Raw genomic sequence first — 23,818 nt, forward strand, 5'->3', positions numbered from 1 at the left:
TGAACAAGAAGTCCAAGCAAGGACAAAACTTACCCTTCCCCCCACCAGAATAGCTGGCGATACTAGAATCTAGATCTGGGGAGGGATTCTTCCGTTACTTTCTTAACATTCCAAGCCAGTAGAGCAGTGGTTCTCAAAGTATGGTCCCCTTGTAAGCAAGCAGTACCCTATGGGGCCTTCCTAGGACAGACCCATCCCCCATATCCTCTGCTGTAGTTCCTCTCTGAAGTACTCAGACAATAGTATCTCAGGCATATTTCTTGGGTTTTCAGATGCTAAAAACCACCACCCAATGGAAGAAATTAACTCCTTGATGATCATGAGCACGTAGCCCCCAGACCTTCTGGCACCTAAGGATGGATAATGTTACCTGCCCTGTGGCCTCAACATCAACCAGTCAGAGGATTGTGCACGAGGTAATCACATTCCCTGGGACGTCCCTCCCTCACCTGGCCTTTAAAAATGCTTTGCTGAAATCCTTTGGAGATTTCAGGGTTTTTTGGAACACGGGCCAACCCCTCTCCTTGCTCGATGCTGCAACAAACCTGTCTCTGCTCCACACTCCAACCTTTAGGTATGTTTGGCCTCACTGTGCTTCAGACACACGAACCTGCATTCGGTGACAACCTGACCAGCTTTAGCAGCGTCCCCTGATAATGTGTACGATATTCCAGTTTTAGGGCCCTGTCCCAGCCCTATGGAATCAGCAACTCTGGTGGGGCTCAGTGATCTCTGTTATAACAGGCCCTCCAGATGATTTTTCTTCACCTTAAAGTTTGAACATATCTGCATTGTCAGCTGGCCAAAGCGTCCACCAGCAGGGGAAGGGGAGCGGCGCCTGGAAAAGATCGGGACCAGCCAAGGCAAGTCCAGCAGCATGTGCCGTGGTAGTCACGGAGAACGCCTTTGCTCCACTGGTTGGCACAGACTAGTATCTGGGAGCACTGGCAGGGTTATGGAGGATGCTTTACATGTCAATGTAGAGTGACCGCTGTCCTGGTTTGCCAGGGACTTCCCCTGTGTGAGCACTTAAAATCTCATCCCGGCAAAGCCCTTAGCCCTGGGTTTGAAAAACTTAGGCAATAACATGAAATTTAGGGGAAACAGGATCTAGGTTCTGGGCAAGTCACAAGTGCTAATTAAAGCTAAGCAAGTATGGACAACATCTAGCCTTGTTTGCCCCTTTGTGGGGAGTTAAATCTGATTGGGTGAAAGGACTTATTGTTAAGAAATCTTTGTGGAAACATCCCCTTCTGCTTAGTCCACTGGTTCTCAGTTCTGGCTAGACATTGGCGTCGTCTGGGGAGATTTAAAATGATTTTATTGGTCTAGGATGACCAACCGTCGGTGTGAGGGTTTGTAAAAAGTGCTTCAGATGATTCTAATGTGCAGCCAAATTTAGGTGACACCGCTTAAGCTTTTGAACCGCGGCTACATATTTTCACCTCATCTTCCTGTGAGAATATCCAACAGTAGCTGAGGTTTGTGTTGTTTTCCTTTTCTTTTTTTCACTGTCTTATAAGATTTACTGTCTTAAATAAGATTGAATGTACAGAAAATCCTGCTAGTCCTTCTGGTATAGCTGGATACTTAGAATAATAGCGTTAAGATATATACCATTTAAGTATTGTGACTGGCCTTTGTAAAATCAACATCTGCATTGAATTCGTAGGATCCCTTTTGAAGTTGTCATGTTGGGGAGCTATACCTCTGATCTGCTGCCATTGCTAAATATCTGGACACCTCTTATTAGGAATTGCTTTTAAAAATCTTTAGGGATTAAAACCAAGATTGCTGTATTATTTGTCCTGGGACCACAAAAACCTCACAAAGTTCCCCCGCTGTACCTTCTACCCCCATCTCTGAGCCTTGGCAACTTCTTATCTGTTCTCCATCGCCACAGTTTTGTTATTTTAAGAATAATAAGTAAACATAATCATCAATTACTTAATCTTCGGAGATTTGCCTTTTAAATTATTCCCTCGGCATCATTCCCTTGAAGTTCATTTCAATTATTGCCTGTATTAATAATTTGTTCCTTTTTGTTGCTCAGTAGTATTCTATCGTATGATTTTATCATATCACAAATTGTTTCCACATTCATCCATTGAAAGACATTTGGGTAGTTGCCAGTTTTTGGCTATTAAAAATAAAACTGCTAGGAACATTTCTATGTAAGTTTCTGTGGGAACTTCATTAAGTTTTTGTTTCTTTTGGATAAATGCTCAAGAGTACAATTACTGCGTTGTAGGGTGAATCTACTTTTAGGATGAAAAGAGACTGTCAAGCTGTTTCTCAGAGTGGCTAAACCATTTTATTTTTCCACCAGTGATGTAATTTTTCTACGTACTCACCAGCATTTGATATTGTCACTATACTTTAATTTTAGTTATTCTCTGATATGTCATTATGGTCTTAATTTGCATTTCCCTAATGGCTAATGATGTTGAACATCTTTTCATGTGCTCCTTTGCCATGTGTATATTCTCTTCCATGAAATGTCTGTTCCTGTCTTCTGCCTATTTTTCTAGTTGGATGTTTTTAAGTTGTTTGGAGAGTTCTTTGTATATGACATATATGTATATGAGAAATGACTTTGTATACAAGTCATTTGTCTCATATCGGATTTTCAAATATGTTTTCCCACTGTGTAATTTGAGTTTTCATCCACTTAAAAGGATCTTCTAGGAAGCATTTTTAACTCATTTTGATGAGATCCAGTTTATCAGTTTTTGCTTTTATTGATCATATTTTCCATGTCAAGTCTAAGAATTATTCACCTAGTTCTAGACGCCAAAGATTTTCTCCTTTTTTTCCCTAAAAATGTCCTGCTTTTACATTTACGATTATGATCCACTTTGATTTAGTTGTTGTGTAAGGTGTGGAGGTTTAGGTTAAGGTTCATTTTTTGTTTGTCTGTTTTTGTTGAGGGATATCCAACTGTTTCAGTACCATTTTTTGAAAAGTCTATTCTTTCTTGATAGCTTTTGCACTGCTGTCAAAAACAAATTAAATGTATTTATGTCAGTCTATTTCTGGGTTCTCTATTCCATTCCATTGATCTATGTATCTACCCTCCATCATTACTGCAAAATCTTGAAATTGGGTAGGTTAATTCCTCCCAATTTAATCTTCCTTTACAAATTGTTTTAGCTATTCTTCAGCCTCTTCTTACTATATAAATCTTAGAATAAGCTTGTCTATATCCACAGAAACCTTGAGGGCATTTAAAGAGTAATTGTGTTAAGCCTCTTAACTTGGGGAGAATTGACATCTTCATTACGTTGTGTTTTCTAATCCATGAACAAGGTATGTCTCCCTATTTGTTTGGGACTTTTCAATTTTTCTTCATCAGCATTTTGTAATTTTCAGTATACAGGTCCTATAAATGTCTTATTGGGCTTATATTTAAGTATTTATTTAGGTCAGTTGTAAATGGCATCACATATTTTTATTTAAGCTTCTACACATTTGTTATTAATATATAATTTGATAAAATTGTGTTGATTTTGTACTCTAAAACATTGACAAACTAATATTATTTCTCAAGCTTTTTGTGTTTTCTTTGGCATTTTCTCCATTTAGATTTTCATCTCATCTTCAGATAGAGACAGTTTTACTTTTCCTTAATCAATATAATAGGATATATTACTATTCAACACTCAGTAGGATATATTCCTTTCTATTTTACATAGTAGGAATAGTCCTTTTTTCTTTTAAATAAACTTTTTAAAACTTTAACTTTTAAATTTATGTATTTATTTATTTATTTTTGCTTTATTTTCTTACTAGACCCTCCAGTAATATATTTAATAAAAGTGGTGAGAGCAGATATCGGTGCCTTGTTTCTGATCTGACAGAGAAAGCATTCAGTCTTTCACAGTTAAATATCATGTTGGTATAGGTTGTTTGTAGATCATCTCTATGAGTTTCAAACTATTCCTAGTTTGCTTGGAGTTTTTTTTCTTCTTTCTTTAAAATCATGAATGGGATTGGAGTTTGTCAAATGCTTTCTCTGCATTAATGGATAGGCTCACATGACTTTCCCCCCTTAATCTATAGGATATGGTGGATTACACTGTTTGATTTTCAAATACTTAACCAACTTTGCATAACTGGAATAAATACCACTTGATCATGGTATATTATTCTCTTTATATATTTCTGGATTTAATTTACTAATATTTGGCTGAGGATTTTTGCAGCCAATTCATAAAAAATATTGGTCTGTAGTTTTCTTCTTTCTATACTATCCCTGTCTGGTTTTGGTATCAAGGTAATACTGGCTTCATAAAATTCATTAGGAACTGTTCCCTCTACTTCTGTCTTTTATCTACTCATGTAAAATTGGTGTTAATTCTTTAAGTCTTGGGTAAAAGTGAAACATCTAAGCCTGAATATTTCTTTGGGAGTTTTTTTTTAAACATCTTTATTGGAGTATAACTGTTTTACAATGGTGTGTTAGTTTTTCCTTTACAACAAAGTGAATCAGTTATACATATACATATGTTCCCATATCTCTTCCCTCTTGCATCACCCTCTCTCCCACCCTCCCTATCCCACCCCTCTAGGTGGTCACAAAGCACAGAGGTGATCTCTTTTGGGAGTTTTTAAATGAAAAATCAGTGTTTCAAATGGTTACAGGAAAATTGAGATTATCTATTTCATCTTGGCTGAGTTTTGGTAGTTTGGGGTGTAGAAGCATTGGTCCATTTCATCTACATTTTTGAATATATAGTGTAGACTTGTTCATAATAGCTTGTCCCTTATTAACCTGCAGGATATGTCATGGTATCCCTGGTTGCATTTCTGATATATGTGATTTGTGCCATCTCTCTTTTTATCTTTATCAGTCTTGCTAGATGTTTATTGATTAGATTGTTTATTTCAAAGAACCAGCCTTTTGTTTCACTGATTTTCCCCTCTATTTCGATGTTTTCAGTTTCATGGATTTCTGTCTCATCTCTATTATTTCCTTCTTTCTGCTTGTTTAGTGTTTTTCCTCTTCCTTTTATACTGTTTTAATATAGAAAATTAGATTATTGCTTTGAAATATTTCCTTTCCCAATTTAGTGCTATAGACTCCTCTTTCAGCATTGCTTTCACTTCATTCCACAAACTTTGATCTGTTATATCTCCATTTTCTTTTATTCTATGCATTAAATAATTTTTCCTTGATGCTGTCTTTTTCACCCAGGAGCTATGTGGAATTGTGATGTTTAGCTTTCATGTGATTGAAGATTTTCCTGTTGTCTTTCTGTTACTGATTTGTAGTCTGATTCCATTATGGCTAGAGAACATACTCTCTATGATTTTAATTCTTTTAATTCTACTCATGTTTTTTTATCGCCCAGTATATGGTATATGAGTGACTGTTCCACGGACACTTGAATATGTATTCTGTTCTTATTGAGTGTGTTCTTCAAACATCAGTTATATCCTGCTGATTGACAATGTTTTCATTTTTTCCATATCCTTGCTGATTTTTCTCTCTGATAGTTCTATAAATTGCTGTGTTGAAGTGTCAAATAATAATTGTGGATTTAAAATTTTCTCCTTTTACCTTTTTCAGTGTTTGCTTCATGTATTTTGAAGTTCTGTTGTTTGGTGCACACACATTTAGTATCACTAGGTCATCTATGGATTATTCCTGTTATCTTTATGTAATGACCCTCTGCCCCCAATAATTTCCTTTGCTCTGAAATCTACTTTATCTGATATCAATATAGCCATTCCTGCTTTTTCTGATTAACGTTCACATGATATATCATTTTCATCCTTTTACTTTGAACTACCTATATCATGATGTTTAAAGTAAGCTTCTTATAGACAGTATATAGTTGCAACATGCTTGTGATTTTTTAATCTACTCTTCCAATCTCTGTCTTTGATTTGGTTATTTGGATCATTTACAGTTAATGTAATTATTGCTATGTTAAAGATTAGGTCTACCATTTTATTTTTTGTTTTGTCTTTTACATTAGTTTCTCAATCCTGTCTTTCTCTTATTTTGCCTTCTTGTGGGTGACTTAAACATTTTTTAGTAAGTCCATTTTAACTTAATTTATTTATAATCATTTGTGTATGCTGTTTGCATAGTTTTCTTAGTGCTTGCTTTTGGCATTACACTATACATATGTAACTTACCATAGCCTACTGGAATCAGTGTTTTATTACTTCAAGTGAAGTTTCAAAATTTTACTTCCCTTTAGGCCTCTTAATATTCCCCAGGGTTTTTTTTCTGTTTTTTTTTTTTTTTTTCTGGTACGCGGCCTCTCACTGTTGTGGCTTCTCCCATTGTGGAGCACAGGCTCCAGACACGCAGGCTTAGCGGCCATGGCTCATGGTCCCAGCCGCTCGCCGGCATGTGGGATCTTCCCGGACCGGGGCACGAACCCGTATCCCCTGCATCTGCAGGCAGACTCTCAACCACTGCGCCACCAGGGAAGCCCCCTGTCAGGCGGATTCTTAACCACTGTGCCACCAGGGAAGTCCCTGGATTTCAGCTTTGAACTGCTCTCTCTGGGAAAGATTTGCTCTTTGTACAGTTATTCTAACAGTTCATCCACTCCTCAGTATTCAATAGGAGCCGTGGACATTGCTTAGAAAGACAAAACTTCATTGAAGACCTTCAGAATGGTCCCATCAGAAAGTAAGTTGCATATTATATGTGATATTTGTGGTTAGGAAGATCTATTCTTATATCATTTAAGTTGCACATATCCCTTCTTCTTGTACCTTGTTTACTTGCTCGAGGAAACCTAAACAAATAGGAATGGGGGGGGGGCGGATGGAATTGTTATTTTCACGGGCCAAAATATAGTCCTAAATTGGCTACTGAATTTGCAGACCAGTAATATTTTGTGGAAACATGCTGTTTGAGGAATCGGGATTCCAGTGTATCCAGAACAAGTGGCTTTGAAGACTCAGAGCACATGATGGAACCAGTTCACACAGCTAATAAGTCTGTTAACCAAGGACCGAAGTATAACCTACCTCGGACCCCAGGTTACCTAACATCTCGGCATTTCCATACCCAGACCCAAGATTTGCAGCAATCAGAAAGGTATCTCTGCTTTCACTTTTTCTAGAATTGAAATAGAAATTAATACTATAAATTAGTGCAAACACATTATACTGTGAAGAACTGGTGTTTTCTTGCTGATCAGTGTCAACCAGGAGGTGTTGTATGTTCCATAGTTTGCATTTAGGGCTGGAAAATCAAGTATAGGAGGGGGAATAGGTGATTTTTCAGAGGCAGTTGGGAAGAGGACTTAGAAATTTTCATTGATTCTTAAACTTAGTTTAAACCAATAATTTGATGTGAGTGTCAGAAAGGATCTTACATTCTTAGGCTGCATTAATAGTGGTATAGTCTTCAGAATAAAGAAGGTTGCTTTATTTAAAGAGTAAAACAAATTATAGGGAAAATGGTAAAATTCCAGTAGAGAAACTTGCAAAGGGGTTGAACACATAAATCACAAACATACTTTTACTTGGGAAACAGAAAAAACCTCAATACAATTAAAACAACAACAGTGTTTGCTATTTGACTGTTAATTTAGCAAGTGTTTGACAAGGTAGTCCAGTGTATTGATTGTCCGGCTGGACCTGGGTGTGCATCCTGGCTCTGCTGTTCACCCTGTATGTGGTCTTGAGTAAGATCTCTAAATTCCTATTTTCTTACCAGTTAGATCGGAATGTTAATAATATTATAAGTAAAATTTAATAACATATACCTTGGGATTGTTGTTGATTATTACATGAGTTAATAAAGTACTTTAGCACATTGTAAACTTTCAGTTTTCAAAAAGATGTTTGGCATTTTTAGCAGATGTAAACATTTCAAACAGGTGTTGCTTATGTTGCCAGGGGCGCTGAAAAATGATATAGCCCTTTTGAAACATAACTGTAATAGCCATAAAAATGTTCATACCTAGTAATTCTGCCATGAGGTTACAGAAATACTTAAAAATATGGAAAAATCTACATGCATTTAATCATTCAGCACATTCCTCAAACTCCCTACTATGTATCAGACACTGGACTAGGGGCTTCGGATACAGTTGTATATGTTCTGGGATGTTAATCCCAGCATTTTTTACAGTAGTGGAAAAATTGGTAGCAGTTTGCATTTCTAACGATGAAGAATAGCTAAGTAAATTATTATATCCATAGTATGATATTTTATAAAGCCATTGAAAGTGATAGCTTACTTATTATGATAAGTGAAAATAATAGGTTATGATTCAGCAGTCTAAACAAGATGCTAGGGGGAAAAAGACCAAAAGTAAATATTAACCAGTTTACTTAGATTAAGTGGGATTGAGGGGTTTTGGGGGGTGTTTACTTTTCTCAGATTTCCAAATTTTCTTTTGTATGATTATATTAGATTTACTGATGTTGCTTTTGAAACAATTAAATTTTAACTTTCCAAGTTTGTTGCATGTGCCATGGTTAGAATTTCTACATGTTATAATTAATTTATATATGTATTTAGTTACAAAGTGAAAGTAGGCTCCTGGTTTCAAAAATAAATAGCTTATTCTGTTTCATGTCAACCTTGCCACACTTGGAGAGAATGTATCTGATTAGAATAGTATATGCGCATTTATCTCTATAGGGAAAGGTGGAAAGGCTTCTGGGAACCTACAGTGTGCCGAGGCATTGTGGTGGGTAATTGAAGTATATCATCATAATTTACCTTCAAAACAATCCATGAAGATGGAAGGTATTATTAGCTCTATTTTATAAAGAACTACAAAATCCAAAAGCTAAGAAATTTTATCTGCTAAAATCACACAGGTAGACAACAGTAGAACCAGAGTATCTATGTATAATTTTATAAAGCTTATTATGTATATTGATTAAAACGAATAATGGTGTATTACTTTTGTTTAAGAAAATTTTCACAGAATCAGAACATTTACCAGAGAGGCCATATTCCTCCTCCTGGTCCCCACGGAGAGGACCGTTTACACAGGAGGTACTCTTGGAATGTAAAGCCAAATGCCAGTCAAGCAGCGCAGAACAGAAGGTGGTATCCTGGCGGTTACTACAGACTACCCTATCCGACCTCTTATAGATGGACCAAGTGACACAAGCCTACTGTGGAAACCTATCTAGAGACAGAACAGGACTGAAGACAGCCAGAGTGACTTTTTATAAGATCAGGTCAAATGAGGTTTATAATCTCTTTTAGTGCTCCCTTATGTGTTTGAGCTTAAGGAAAAATTATGTTGATACTTAGCGCTGCTGATAAATTTGCAGTATTTACAACAGTGAAGGAAATAATCTGTCATTCCGGTCTTAAATTTTTTTAAAGGAGGATGATATTTTAGAACTGATAAAAAGTAATAAAGAGCATCCCTTGTAAATTATTTTTTAAAATTCTATCTTCCTCTTCTGGTGTATTTCCTCCTGAATAGACTTGTAATGTTAGTGTTGTGTGTGCAGAAAATTTTTAGTGTTTTTGTCATGTGCTGTTATTACCCAATCATCAGGGTATCTTCACCCCTCCCAAAAAAACTGTTCAAGATTTCTATTAAAATCTACCTAGGAGATAATCTCTTTAGAATCTAATCACTATTTGTAATTAGTTGTAGTAGTTTTGTGATTAGACATTTGTTTCTTTCTTTTGGCAGTCTATTGTTGGACTTGACCAATTTCCTTTCACTGAATTGTCAGATATGCCATCTAACACTGGATAAACTTTTAGGGATTGATTGTCAATTGAGGAGAGACCAATTGACAAACGTAAATGCTCAATGCTGGGTAATTTACCTGGCAGGGTAATTGTTACCAACTGGGTGGAGCTACTCAGAAAACTTGAAAACTTCTGTAGACTATAAAGGTTGCTTGATGAACAGAATAGGGTGCGACATTTGAAGCCTGGAATATCTGGGGAGACCTGCATGGCTCCTCGTGTTGTTGCTTCTTTGGTGAACGTAACCTGCTGCAGTCTTTCTCCACTTGCCTCTCACAGTGGAATGGTGCCTTGACCTTGACTTTTTCTAAGTTGCCCCTTCTGCTAGTTTACCTCTGGAACACACAGCTGGATCACGTGGGAGCTGTTCATTATTTTTAGTTGCAGAGGAAGCCAGAAACCTTTGTTTGCTCAAGAAAGGGTCTAACTGTCATGACATCATAAGCCTTGGTAAATATTTGATGAATACTTGGGCAAGTTGGCTTCATTGTTTGAGTCTCTGATTTTGAAGCGTTGTATCATGGAAAGTCTGATACTGCATATGATACTTGTTTTCTCTGTTCTGTGTTATAAATGAACATCCTGCGGAACCTGACCCTGAGGAAGTGCTCTAACTCAGCTACTCCCTGGTCTGTGTCTGATGAGCTCAGTCAGGTTGCTACCTCTCATCTAGGTGGTGGCTCAGAAAGTGTTTTTCTGCCCGCCACATTTAACAGAGATACAAGAGTTCTTCTTGCCAGAAGGCTGCTCTGTGGAATTGTTCCTTCACATACATCGTGAACTCTCCCTTGGAAAGATAGTGGAGCAGCAAGACAACTGGTGAGGCAAAAAAAAAAAAAAGCGCCACCAGGGACAGGCATGGGAGTCCAGCTAATCGAATAGTTTTAAGGAGTTCCTTGGCACGCAGTTTCTGAGGAGGACTTTGCCAGCACCAGTGTCATCTTAAGCACTGCCACCTTTGAAAACCTTCTTTGATCGTGTTGTCCTCTCTGTCCCCATCCCATTTCATTTATCAACACAGCTTATTGAAAACCAGTCTCTGTTTGCCATCTCGTGTCTCATTTGCTCTTCAGCACACTGTGTTTCTGGCTTCTGCTCACGTCACACCACTGAAAGTCCTCTGGCTAAAGGGACGAGCAACCTTTGTGAAAGGTCTTTAGTGGTCTGTCTAAGCTTTTAAATTTTTTATTTTTATTAAAAAAAAACACAGGTTAAGTATTGGGTTGGCCCAAAAGTTTGTTTGGGTTTTTCCGCAGGATGCTACGGAAAACCCAAACGAACTTTTGGGCCAACCCAATAGTTTAAAATTCAAATAGTTCTACCGAGATTTCTGTGAGAAAGAGTAGTCTTCCCATCAGCACCCCTGCCCTATCCCCTGATTGTCACTCCCCAGGGCAATCACTTTAAGTAGTTTTGCATTATTTTCTACCCAAAGGCAACCACTTTAAGTATTTTAGCATTATTTTCTAATATTTGCCTCCATATTTAAATACTAGGCTTATATTACCACGTCTTGATTTTTCAGTTTCTGATACTATCTATTGACTTCCTACTGTGGAAGATGAGAATTTAGCTCTTTCCCATCATCTGTCCACGTACACACTTCTGTTCCCCTCATCTTTTCAGGATAGTTATTTCCCAACTTTTGGTGAAATCAGTATTCTAAGTTTATGTTATTTGCTAGGTAAGTATCATTCACCTCTGAACCATCGTGTATGAGTATGTCTCCATTCTTTACACCGTTTTCAGTTTTGTTTGCGTCTTTTCCTCTGAACCTATCACTAATTCATCCTCCAAACCTCTAACACCACTGTCACATTTCTCAGTGTGGACAGGGTAAACACATCAGATTCTTTTCTGTTTGAAATCTTTCCTGGATTGATTGGACTTGTTCTTGACCTGTTCTAGGTTGGGCACTGTTTTTAGTTTGCCAGGGCTGCCATTAAAAAGTACCACAGACTGGGTGGCTTACATTACATAACAGATGTTCATTTTCTCACAGTACTGGAGGCCAGAAGTCCAAGATCAAGGTGTTGGCAGGGCTGGTTTCTTCTGAGGCCTCTCTCCTTGGCTTGTAAATGGCCACCTTCTCCCTTGGTCTTCACATGGTCTTCCCTCTGTGTCTACGTGCAGATTTCCTTTCCTTATAAGGATACCAGTCACAGTGGATTAGTGCCCACCCTAATGACCTCATCTAAACTTACCTCTTTAAAGATGCCATCTGCAAGTACAGTCACATTCTGAAGTCCAGGTGGTTAGGATAACTTCAACATATGACTTCCGCAGGAGCACAGCTCAACATGTGACAGGCACGTCGGTTGTTTTCTACACCTGAGCCGTAGCTCTTGCCCTGCGATTTCTCTTTGCCTTCACCCTGCTCCTTTCTTATGCCCCTCTTCTGTGTCCTGGATCCACAGCGGCTGCATTCATGGTTTACTTCCCTGTTTGGTGGAGCATATCCTTCCATGGTTTCCCAAGGATTAATGGGATGTAAATTTTTCAGGCTTTTGCATGTCTGAAATTTTATTCTTCCACTGCACTAGTAGTTTGATAGACTGTACAATTGTAGGTAAGCACTTTAAAATGCATTTATTCATTGTTTTCCAGAGTTCATTGTTGCCGTTTGAAACCTTCTGCTATTCCGATTCCAGAACTTTTATTTGTGACCTGTAATTTTTCTTTCTGCAACTTTAGGATCTTTGTTTCAGGTGTCCTGAAAGTTCATGATATGACTTAGCGTGGGTATTTTTTAAATTCATAATGCTAGATACTAAGTGAGGTCTTCCAGTCTGGCAGGCTATGTGCATCAGTTCTGGGAAATTTTCTTTTCGCTTTATCTTTTCTATTTTCTTTTTGGGGAACTTCTACTGGTGGACTATTGGATTTTCTGAAATGTACCTCTAAGTTAATTATATTTTTTTCTTTTATTTTCCAGTTTTAATCTTTCCTTTCTTTTTTTTAAATCAGAAGAATTTTCTCAGCTTTATTTCCACCCTTCTGTTGATTGTTTAGGTTTTCTGCTACATATTATATACATATTTCTTCTGCTATATATTTTTTAAAATAAATTTATTTATTTAGTTAATTTTGGCTGCATTGGGTCTTTGTTGCTGCACGCAGGCTTTCTCTAGTTGCAGGGAGCGGGGGCTCCTCCTCGTTGCACCACGTGGGCTTCTCATTGTGGTGGCTTCTCTTGTTGCCGAGCATGGGCTCTAGGGCACGAGGGCCTCAGTAGTTGTGGCCCATGGGCTCAGTAGTTGTGGCTCGTGGGCTCTAGAGCGCAGGCTCAGTAGTTGTGGTGCACGGGCTTAGTTGCTCCACAGCATGTGGGATCTTCCCGGACCAGAGCTCAAACCCATGTCTCCTGCATTGGCAGGCGGATTCTTAACCACTGTTCCACCAGGGAAGCCCCCTGCTATATGTTTTTAATCTCCAAGAGCTAGCTCTTATTTTCTGAATGTTTTTTCCCAGGCATTTCATTCTTTTATTGTTTTAAATGAATGCATTATCTTGTCTCTCTCTAAAGTTATCAATTTTTAAGTTTCTTTTGTTCCCTGTCAGCTGTTTTTGTGTTGTCCTGTTTGTTGATGCCTTTCTCTCCTTTTAGATGTGATCTTGAAATATCTGGTGATCTTTGCCTGTCATTTAGTACTTAAGATTGAGGCACTCAGGGCTGATGGAAGTGTATGGTAGACTTGTAGTAAGGTGCTCAGTCACCTTGACTTTTTTGTTTAGTTTCCCCTTGCTGCACACAATGAGGTTTTATTTTTCTCCATTCTGAGAGTTAATATCTTTGACATTTTTATTGCTCTCTCTCTCTCTCTCTCTCTGTGTGTGTTTGTGTGTGTGTGTGTGTGTCTACCATTCATCATCCCTCCCATTGTCTTGTGTTCTTAATGTTTAGGTGTCCTATCTTCTTGGTAGGGTTTGAGTAAAGCGTAGAGATATAGGCATGAGTTCAGTCTAGCCAGTGTAATGAGACTTTGCCAATTAAATTGGTTTTGGGTTTAACCTCAGTCTGGTAAGCTTGATTTTTATGCATCATGTCCCAGGAGTGTAGGCCATTCAGTGCCCTAAGTCATGATTTGGACCCACAAAATCAACTACACACACTCCTGCTCTGGAGGTAGGCCCTATCTAGATCCTGTCTGAACCACCTTTCTAATGTAATTCTAACAACTGCCCCAGAATTATGTCCTAAAACAAGCTCATTAATGTTATTCCCCTCTTGGAAATCTTTAATGGCTTACGGCCTTCAGAATCCCTTTCCAACTCCTTGTCAGGGCCCTGTGTGATCTGACTCCCAGCTGAGTTTTCAAAGCCTCTGCCGTGTTCCACTCCATGCTTCAGTGTGCCGGCCATTTCTTGACCACAACATTATACATGTTTATGCCGCAGTATCTTTCTCTTTCAGGTTGTTCCCTTGGCTACAATGGCTCTCCTATAGCCTCTGTGCACAAATCATTCTTGAAGCCCCCTCTCCTCAGTAAAGCCTTCTCTCCCAACCCTACCCCCCTACTGAATTACTCCTTTTTCTACAAGGTACCATGTATCACTATTTAGCATTTATTTCATTTATAGCTCCTGTTATGGGAAACACAGCTTCTAAGAATGGTCTCAGATTCCCTCAACCTCCTCCCCCTCTCTGAAGGTGCCATCTGCCCCCTGGACCACACTCCCCTGTTTTGCCTTTGCCAGCAAACCTAATTAGCACTCTCTGAGCTGACTAGAGCCCAGGTGAAACTCCGGGCCTCCATACCAAGCCCTCTCCATTCTCAGCCATCCCTCCATGTTAGAGTTGGAGGAGATGCTACATATCAGGCCACAACTCTGGCTTTCTGTGCTGCTAGAGAAGGGTGAGATGATGAACAGAAGTGTAGAGGAGTTGTCTCCCATGGAAGGAGGCTTGATTGATTAATGAAATGCGTAAGACAGGAGGAAGCCTGGCAGCAAATTCCTGCTTCTTTCTCCCTTCTTTGGATTACTCTCAGGAATGGTTTTTCCTTTCAAGCCTCCCAAAGAAAGTCCAGCTTGCTGAGTGAACATATATACCAAACAACCTGTGTGTCTTTTTGTCTCATTGTGAAGCCTGTTCCTCACCCTCACAACTCTGTTTTTACATACAGCCCCCCCAAAATACCAGCATTTTAATCCTTGCCTCAGGCTCTGCATTCTAGAAGACCTCTGCAAGACAAATGTAACACATTAAAAATTCATAAATGTAGGGACATCCCTGGTGGCGCAGGGTTTGAGACTCCGCCTGCTGATGCAGGGGACATGGGTTCGTGCCCCGGTCCGGGAACATCCCACATGCCGTGGATCGGCTGGGCCTGTGAGCCATGGCCACTGAGCCTGTGCGTCCGGAACCTGTGCTCCGCGACGGGAGAGGCCACAACAGTGAGAGGCCCGCATACCACAAAAAAAGAAAAGAAAAAAAAAGTAAAAAATATTGAAAGATTTTCAATCAATCTAATCTGCCTAATCAACCTTCGAAAATATTCTATCAACTTATACTCCACTCACAGTGAAACATTTATTGGGTTTCCATTATGTGCCTGGTATCATGCTGGAGGTTGACAGTATGTATTTACATTTTACACAATACCAAAAAAAGCCTGAGAGAGATAAGAGTGGAGCTCAAGTATAACATTTGCTCACAGTATCAGGCATAGTGATCTGTACCCGTTAGAAAAACTGTGAATCCTGCCTCAAATGGAACAGCAAAGAACAGCATGTCCTACAGTAGGTCTGAATGTATAATAGCATACTAAATTCCATTGTTATTTATAATAGGAAATGTTTTTTGTTAGTTTTACTTTTTAGTTTCTAATTTCTGAAAGTATCTTACATACACGGTTAGTAACCTTCACAACCATTTGAGCTGGGTAAACGGAGTCAGGAAGGTCACAATTATTCAATGAGTGAATGAATGAGTAAGAAGGTCACTAGCTTCAACGTATCTGGGACAGTCATCGTCTAACCAAGTTTCAATCCACAAGCATTTATTTACAATTCTGAAAACTTCCACATAATTACAAATGGGACAATATTAGTAAATTACTATTTGGATAAAGAAAAGATACATGCTAGCTCAACAGAGTTTACAAACTTACAATTAGGCACATTCAATTTGGTGCTAAGTCATATAATATTCTTTTGCAATTTATGAAAAATATCCAATAGGCATGTAATGGCCAAAAAGTACAAATGATACAAATATCTACACAAATGACAATGTACAAATTGTGACATAAATCTATCAGAAACTAGAAAATCTGTGTTGGTCTTATAGTTCCAGCTTGCTAAAAGATACAGGCTTTGGGTGGGAACACAAAAAAATCCAGACCTGGCCATAACAAGGTTTCCAGAAAGTATGGGAACTAGCATAGAGTAGGCCTCTGGATGGGAGTGGGTCCAACATGAGATATAACAATGCTTTCATGGGTATGTAGTATGCTGGGATGGAAAATATAGGAGGAAGGCATATTTGGAGAATCAGACAGCTAAGTATTTGACACTAACAAAATCGACCAGTATCTACGGCATCAGGAAACATGCAAGGGTTTGAGGGATTCCAGTATTTAATTAAATCAAAATGTGACAATGGGAAGAATTAAGGACAGCCTCAGGGGTAGATGAACTGGCTATGTTACACCAAGCCAGGTCTCGGTTAACCTGATGGGTTCAAAATGCAGGAAGTGGGTATACCGGACAAGACAATACCCTAACTATAAGAATAAAGGTTTAGGTCAGGGTAGAGCTTGATGTTCCTAAGTGTTGAAATAGAGCTCTTTAGTTTCTTCCTCCTACATGTAAGATTCTTTTAGAGGTTAAGATGAGGCTGAGCCTGCAAGCTAAAGTTAAATGGCTGGAACTAGGGAGAGAAAATAGGTTACATAGGCTTGGAACCAAGGAGAGCCTAACTAAGGGTTTGCCTACATCGAATTGAATGTTGGAACTGAGTATTTTAATAGGCAAACATTTGAGTGATACCAAAATTTGTCATACCACACTTGCCCCAATCTCACACCACCCACCCTAACCTGCAGTAGCTATGGGTCCCTTGATGTCCATGGAAATATAGAGAAAAGAGACACTGATCTGGCTTGCAGGTATTTAGTAAGTTGTTAGCCTCAGGTCACATAGTAGTATCATATAAATAGGCCTTCTGAAGTAGGAAGCTTAGGGGAAAAACCCTGAGAAAAACTTAAAAGCTTAAGCCACATCTCTATACTACAATACCTTTCACAATTTCTTCTCAGAGAAGCATCATCCCCATCAGGGAAAAAACTCATATCTCATAATAGGAAAAACAGGCCTAAAAATTAAATGTGTGTCTTTGGAGGTCCCATCTATGGGATATCTTCCTGGTACTAGAAAAGTCCCCAGAAAGATCAATCTTTGCACCCCTGAAAGCTGACCACCAAGGAAAATGACTAGATCCATAGATTTCCTCCCTCAAACCAGCTTACCTCACATATAAATCATTAGCAACTCAGCCCTTACTGACACTATCACAGTCACAAGCGTGGTGAGGGAGAAAAGCACTAACCAGGGCAACTAAAACAGAGGCAATCCAGGCCAAGTTGGGCTGATGGCACATATCAGCTCCTTACGCTTGGGTGCATAAGGCGACTCACCACAATGCCTTTTTCACAGACTCTCTTTACAGTTTCTCCACAAAATCCAACAGGTCAAGTTAGTTCATGATGCTTCAACATAAACCATCGTCAAGAGAAAAACACGCATTATGTCTCACAATGTTGAAGTCCTTAAAAATATGACATGGAAATAACCCTGTAGATAAAACCAAAGCATTTAAAAAATCTGTATTTTACAAACATACCAGTGAATGCTATAAATAAGGTAATATGACATAAAACAAAATGAAAAATATATGTAAGACTGTTCTCTTTAGTGTACAGAATTCACGGCAGTTGCTGCACTATCAAGCTACTTAAATATATCTATAACTGTTCTGGTAATACAAAATGAGGCCAAAGTGTGTCAACTTGTTTCCCACAGAAAACAAAAAATCCACATGAATCTCTTTTCTCCTGTGCCTTTTCACCTTACCTGCTCCCAATTCTCCACGAATGTCCTCTTCTTTCTCTAATTATTCTCCTCTTCATTTTGTTTGGCCTTGCACCCAAGGATGCAAGACAGAGAATCCTAGAGGTCTGAGATTCTAGAGTGGCTGTTTGCAAGGGGTAGGAGATTACAGTAACTGCCACACTGTATATACTTCTGTGCAAAGAAAAAGGGACAGTATCTAGAATGTCTCTCACACGTAAAAGAGTGGATGGCAGGATACCTGTGTGGCCCAAGGAACTGGAGGTAGCAAATTATGGGCAAAAGAATTGCAACCAAAGGCTGGAAGAGGAAAGGTTTGCAACCAGCTCTGTTTCCTTGCTCTCTGGTATTTGCTTCCAACGGGCTGAGTCTATTTTGTGAAGCATCAAGCACTGAAAAGAAGACTCCTGGCTGCTGGAAGTTGACAGGAAGTAACATCCATGAAGGTAAGAATGCAAGATCTAGGCTTGTCCTAGAAACAATGCCCATAATGAAAAAAAAAAAAGAAAGCAGAAGAGAAATGTAGGTGGCACGTCCCACCGGGCCCAGCCTAGCCCAGCCCAAGGAAGGTAGGAGTCAAGGAGATGAAACTAAAAAAGCCTTGGACCACAACATTCTCCACAAGGTACACTCAACAAACTTCACCCTACTCTTTAACCAAGTTACAGAAAGAGCTTCTTCATCCCTACTTTTGCTCCTTGAAAACTGCTCTAAGTTCACTAATTAGACAGATATGATTTCAGAACAACTGTAACAGTTCAAACTTGACGGCTATTTCCTTCCTAAGCATATTAATAAGATATATATATATCTAAGTATATGATACATAAAATATAATACTCTGTAGAATATAAGTAACTGTTAATTATATCAATGAACATCTGTAAGAAATGTTGCAATGATTTCCCTAATGTTAAGAGCCTGGAGGAGGTAAATTTGTCTTCTAGGATTTCCTCCCTGGAGCTCAGAAATTTAGGTGTTGTTATAGCTCTCCTACACTCTCTTCATCCAATCCTGCCTTCCTGTTGGGGATCGGACCTCCCTATTGGCTATCTCATAACTGTAAACTGCCTGCTTTGTGACATCCCTCTCCTACCAAACCTACTACCACTTGGTAGAGTCTTGGGGTTTCCGTGGAGTTGTTTGTAAATAAATTTGGATCATCACAAGTGACCAGTGACCAGTAACCAGTGACCTTTGTACTGGACACATGCGCCGTTCAGCTGCAGCCACTCAGACATCCTCTAGTGTTGTCTCCTCATCCCTTGTATCTGCAGTTGATGTTTCCTCTTCTTCTCTGACCATGTCAGGTGAGAAAAGAAACTTTTGAAAGTTTTTCATTACATTTATTTTGCCCCTACATTTAGTAGTGGATTCAAAATAGCATGGAATAATGAGGGAAAGTATTGAACTAGAAGTCTGGAGACCGAAGTTCAGTTTTGATTTTGACATTTACTATCTGTGTGACTTTGGACAAATCACTGACTGTCTCACAAAGCGTGTTTTTTTCCTTATCTGTTACATTAGAGAATAAAAAGTCAGGGAACAAAGTCAAGGCAGAAGAGAAGCCAACAATTCCCAAGACGAAGCAAAAGAAACACCAAACTGAGCTTATCCAAGAGAGCTTTAAAAAGCCTCGAACCTCCCTAGGCATGCGCATGCTGGAGTCTGTGACAGTTTTTCACGCACTGGGGAAGAAGAATGATAAGAAAACTGGGCTCTCTTCCTGTCGGGTCTTGGGAAATTCAATCAACCCTAAAGACCGCCAGCCACCCCCAGCGATCCAGCCATGGCGGCATACCCCACGTGAGGGTCAGGGTCCTGAGAACTCAAGGCCAAGCCCAGAAACCAGACAGCAGTGCTGAAAAAGAGTGTCCATCTCCATCCCAGTATGAGCTGCCTCCTCCTGGGAAGGTCAACTGGATGCCTCTGCCTTTTTCTGCCTGGGACAAGCCTCAAGCTCGACCTGCTCCTCGGAGGCCACAGTCTCTGGCCTCACATCGGCCTGCTGTGGCTGACCGTGCCCAGCCTGCTGCTACTAACCCAGCTCAACCTGCTGCAGTGAGTTCACCCCAGCCACCTCCTGCCTCTTTGCCAGGTCCCGCCAAACCAGCTCAGCCAACTGCGACCAACCCACCGCAAGCGGGTTGGACCGACCATACCCAGCCTAGTGTCCGTCCGTCTGCTGCTCCGAGGCCTGCACCGTACAAAACTTCACCTTCCACTTCTCTCCAGCGGGAGCCTGTTCCCCCTGCTCTGACTAAGCGCCTGTCCCCACCGGAGCTCCAAACCCCATTTCTATTCCAAGACTTCAGGAAGCGCCAAATTCAATGGAGGCAACCCAATGTTCCTGAGCCAGTAATGTCAACGCCCATCGAACAAGAGCAGAGGCCAGAGCGGGAGGCCATGAAGAGGCGGCTCAACAAGAACGTGAGAATGCTGCCAAATACATCTCTCTGGGGAAACTGATATTTTTCACTAAGAGGGAAAAAGAATTGGAAATTGCTGACTACTACGGATACGTACAGTAAGAGCTGCTAGGATTGTTGGTGCCACCTTGGGTACCAGCTGTTCTTCCATATATAGATAAGATAGGTATAAATTTCTCTAGTTATTTTGATATATTTAAAAACAATAAAACTGAAGAAATGAATGTAATAGGATTAATAGATGAGTAATAAACCTTTTGAATTTTGAGATGCTGCTAACTGTGACGTGTATGTTTTTGATGGGGTTGGAATCAAAGTCTGCATGTGAAAGGAAGGACTGAAAGTTGGATGGGAGAAGGAAAGAAATGGGAGGAAAGGGGTAAAAACTGAGGAAAGAGGAAGGAACTTGGCCCAGGGCTAGGAAGGCCAAAAGAGATTTATGGATTTATGAAAGGAAGCAGGAGTGAGGATGAAATGGCAGAAGTAAAAAGCAGGGTCAGAGGTCAGGGTTGAAAGAACAAAATTTGAGTAGAGTTGAAGATGACAGAAGATGAGTCTAGGTTTCCTAGGAGAAACAGAAAAAGTCTCTTGGGGAGGTTGGCCTTAAGTCTCACAACCACCAGATAGGTATTTATGAAAAGAAGAGGTTCAGGACACATCTCTGAAAGGTTTGAGTTGCCTTATGCAGCTGTGACTATAGTGGAGGAATAGGGAAATCTACCAGAGAAGTGGCTCGGGCTCCGAGTTATCCTAGGGGCAGCTGACGACAGGGGCAGAGCCAAGGGAACTGCTGCATCAGGAGGCCCACCAGTAGGGCCTGGTATGTACATCACCATGTACTCAACACCTAAGCACCAGGGCAGCCAATGCACTACTCAGTTAATCCTGGCAACAACAGGCAAGGTCAGTATTCCTGTGCCACTTCACTTAGAGAGGTGCAGCAGAGGGCTGAGGTCACATCGCATGTGGAGGTACAAGGCCTCAATTGGAGGCCCAAATGCCTCCGAAGTCCTCAGTATTTGCAAGTGCCCGCAGGTGGCCAACCTGGCTTTCAGAGCACAGCATCCTGAGGTTACTGGTGGATGAGATTAAACTTCTGGACGGGCCTAAATATTAAGTTGAGGGGCTTCCTCCATGGACCAGGGCACGTGCTGCCTTCTGTGAACATCACCATCAGCTGAAACGCACGAGAACAATGCGAGGGAAGCGGCCACTCTCACGGGTGAGAGTGGTGGGGCCACACACACTGGGCAGCCGCTCCAACAGCCACAGGACGCAGGCGCCCAGTGCTTCAGGGGCTCCCTGGGAGGCCTCGTGGGGCAGCTCGAGGGAGTGAGGGTGGGAGAGAGCGGCAGGGCTGGGCGTCAAAAGGAATGCAGTGGGGAGAAGGGAGAGATGGTGACAGTGGATAGGAACTATGGGAAATCTGGCAATTTTCATTTTCAAAATTATTTTTCTGAGATGTCATTCACATGCCGTAAAATTCACCTGCGGAAACTGCAAATTCAGTGTCATTTCGTACATTCACAAGCCTATGCAACCATCAGCGTCATCTAACCCATCACGTTTTTATCACCGGAAAAACAATCCCCGGTAACCATCAGCAGGCCCTCTTCATCCCCTCCTCCTTCAGTCCCTGCAACCATTCATTTGCTTTCTGTCACTACGGTTTTGCCTTTTCTGGACATTTCATGAAATAATACACATATGACCACTGTGTTTGGCTTCTTTCAATTAGCATAATGTTTTCAAGTTCGTCCATGTCGTAGCATGTGTCAGTACTTCATTCCTTTTCATGACTGTATAATATTTCACATATACACCCCATTTAAAAAATCCATTCCTGCACTGATGGGCATTTGGGGTTTTTACCTAATAATCTCCATTTGTTGAGAGTTTATTCTGTGGCAGGCAGCACCAGGTTAAGTTACTGACCTTATTTCACAGATAAAGAGGCTTGGAGAGTGTGAAGAGTTTGCCCAGGATTAAGAGCTAGCAATTTGGGGAACTGGGGTTTGAACTCAGCGAACTTCAGAGGTAACAGATTCACATGACAGAACATTAGAAAAGGAACACAAGACAATTCAATGAAAAGTCACCCTTTTTCCCACTTTCCCCAGCCACACATTTCCCTCCTCAGAGACAACTGCTTTTGTCATGCTGTGGATCCTTCCAGAGAAATATTTATACCCCAACATGTATGTATCACAATTGATTGACTAATCTGTCCCACTGATTTTAAATGTCACTTTTATGGTATAATAGATTCTTATACCTATTTATATTACTCTTTTCAGTGCTGTCCTGACTCTTTTTTGCCTATCTTTTATCTTTGCCATTTCTCTAAAAATTTTTTTACCTTCTTTTTGATTTAAAAAAAATTCCTTTTCTTCTTTGTTTCTCTTAAGGCTTTATGCATTATGTTCATTCAATCGTATTATTTAATTTAATTTATTTAATTAATTTATTTATTTATTTTTGGCAGTGTCGAGTATTAGGTGCAGCACGCAGGCTGTTCGTTGCAGTGCATGGTCTCTTCCTTGCGGCTAGTGGGCTCTCTACTTGTGGCGCGTGGGCTCCAGAGCACATGGGCTCAGGAGTTGCGGCGTGCGGGCTTAGTTGCCCTGCAGCATGTGGGATCTCAGTTCCCCAACCAGGGATTGAACGTGCATTCCCTGCACTGGAAGGCAGATTTTTAACCACTGGACAACCAGGGAAGTACCCACTCTTGTATTATTTTAAATTTAGTCCTCATTTCTGAAATTTTTTCTTTTATTTTGAATTCTGTCCTGAGTTCTATCATCTTACCTAATTCTGGTTTATGCTGCACTTTCATCTTTTTTTTATTATGGTAAAATACACATAAAACGAAATGTAGTATTTCAACCATTTTCAAGTATACAATTCAGTGCCATTAAATACATTCACAATGCTGTGCAAACATCACCACTCTCCAAATTCAAAACAATGATGTCAAAAAAGATTGAGCAGGACCTCAGAAAGATGGAGGCAGCCGCATAGTCTCTGAATCTCTCCAAACCCTTACATGGAAGAAGATCAACTAAAACCAAACACCCAAAGGTGGCATTTATCAGCATTTACCATTTCCAGAACTTATTCACCATCCCCAACAGAGACTCTATAGCCATTAAACAATAACTTCCCATTCCCTCCTCAATCCATGTTCTTTCAACTTTTGCATTCTTTTCCCTAACATCTTTTAAAAGCCCACTGTGAAATACCAGGTTACAGTTTTGATCTGGTTTGTGGACCTGTCTTTTCCAACTTGATTTTATTGTCTGAAGAGATGCTATTCTGCTCCTTATTCTTTTTTCTTTCACTACGTCTGTACGGGATTTGATCCCAATCCATTTCTGTGATTGATTTTTCGATGAAAAGAAGTTTTAAAGCACTTTGAAATGGAGGTGCGAGGCCATGTGGAAACACGTTCTTCATGGCTGTTTCATCAGTGCTTCACTTATACTGTTTTGGAATAACTGTTTTCTAGGAGGCACAAACCAGTGGGCTTTTTCATTGGACAGAGTGCAGAGAAAGGACCCCATGAAAGCTGATCACCTTAGCAAAAATGATGTAGTTATGATTTCACCCA

The 23,818-nt window shown here is 40.1% G+C and overlaps 2 long non-coding RNA genes across 10 annotated transcripts in view; one reads left to right on the forward strand and one right to left on the reverse strand.

Moving 5' to 3' along the window:
* LOC131755517 (uncharacterized) overlaps window positions 1–23,818 on the reverse strand; it is a 77,461-nt gene that overhangs the window by 37,461 nt on the left and 16,182 nt on the right. For 2 of the 9 annotated variants that reach the window (XR_010840365.1, XR_010840363.1), the window contains exon 6: window positions 15,690–17,503. The exons of 4 other annotated variants lie outside the window; for them this stretch is intronic. This is a non-coding gene — a long non-coding RNA (uncharacterized lncRNA). Of the gene's footprint in view, window positions 1–15,668; window positions 17,504–23,818 lie in introns of those variants that run through there. 3 more of the 9 variants (XR_010840362.1, XR_010840371.1, XR_010840370.1) reach the window with 3 other exon arrangements.
* On the forward strand, window positions 679–9,304 carry LOC131755528 (uncharacterized). The gene is made up of 4 exons (XR_009335490.2): window positions 679–863; window positions 6,577–6,652; window positions 6,850–7,066; window positions 8,903–9,304. It is a non-coding gene; the product is annotated as an uncharacterized lncRNA (long non-coding RNA).

The sequence above is a fragment of the Kogia breviceps genome, chromosome 4 (assembly GCF_026419965.1).
Source record: "Kogia breviceps isolate mKogBre1 chromosome 4, mKogBre1 haplotype 1, whole genome shotgun sequence".
NCBI classification, from domain to species: Eukaryota; Metazoa; Chordata; class Mammalia; order Artiodactyla; family Physeteridae; genus Kogia; species Kogia breviceps.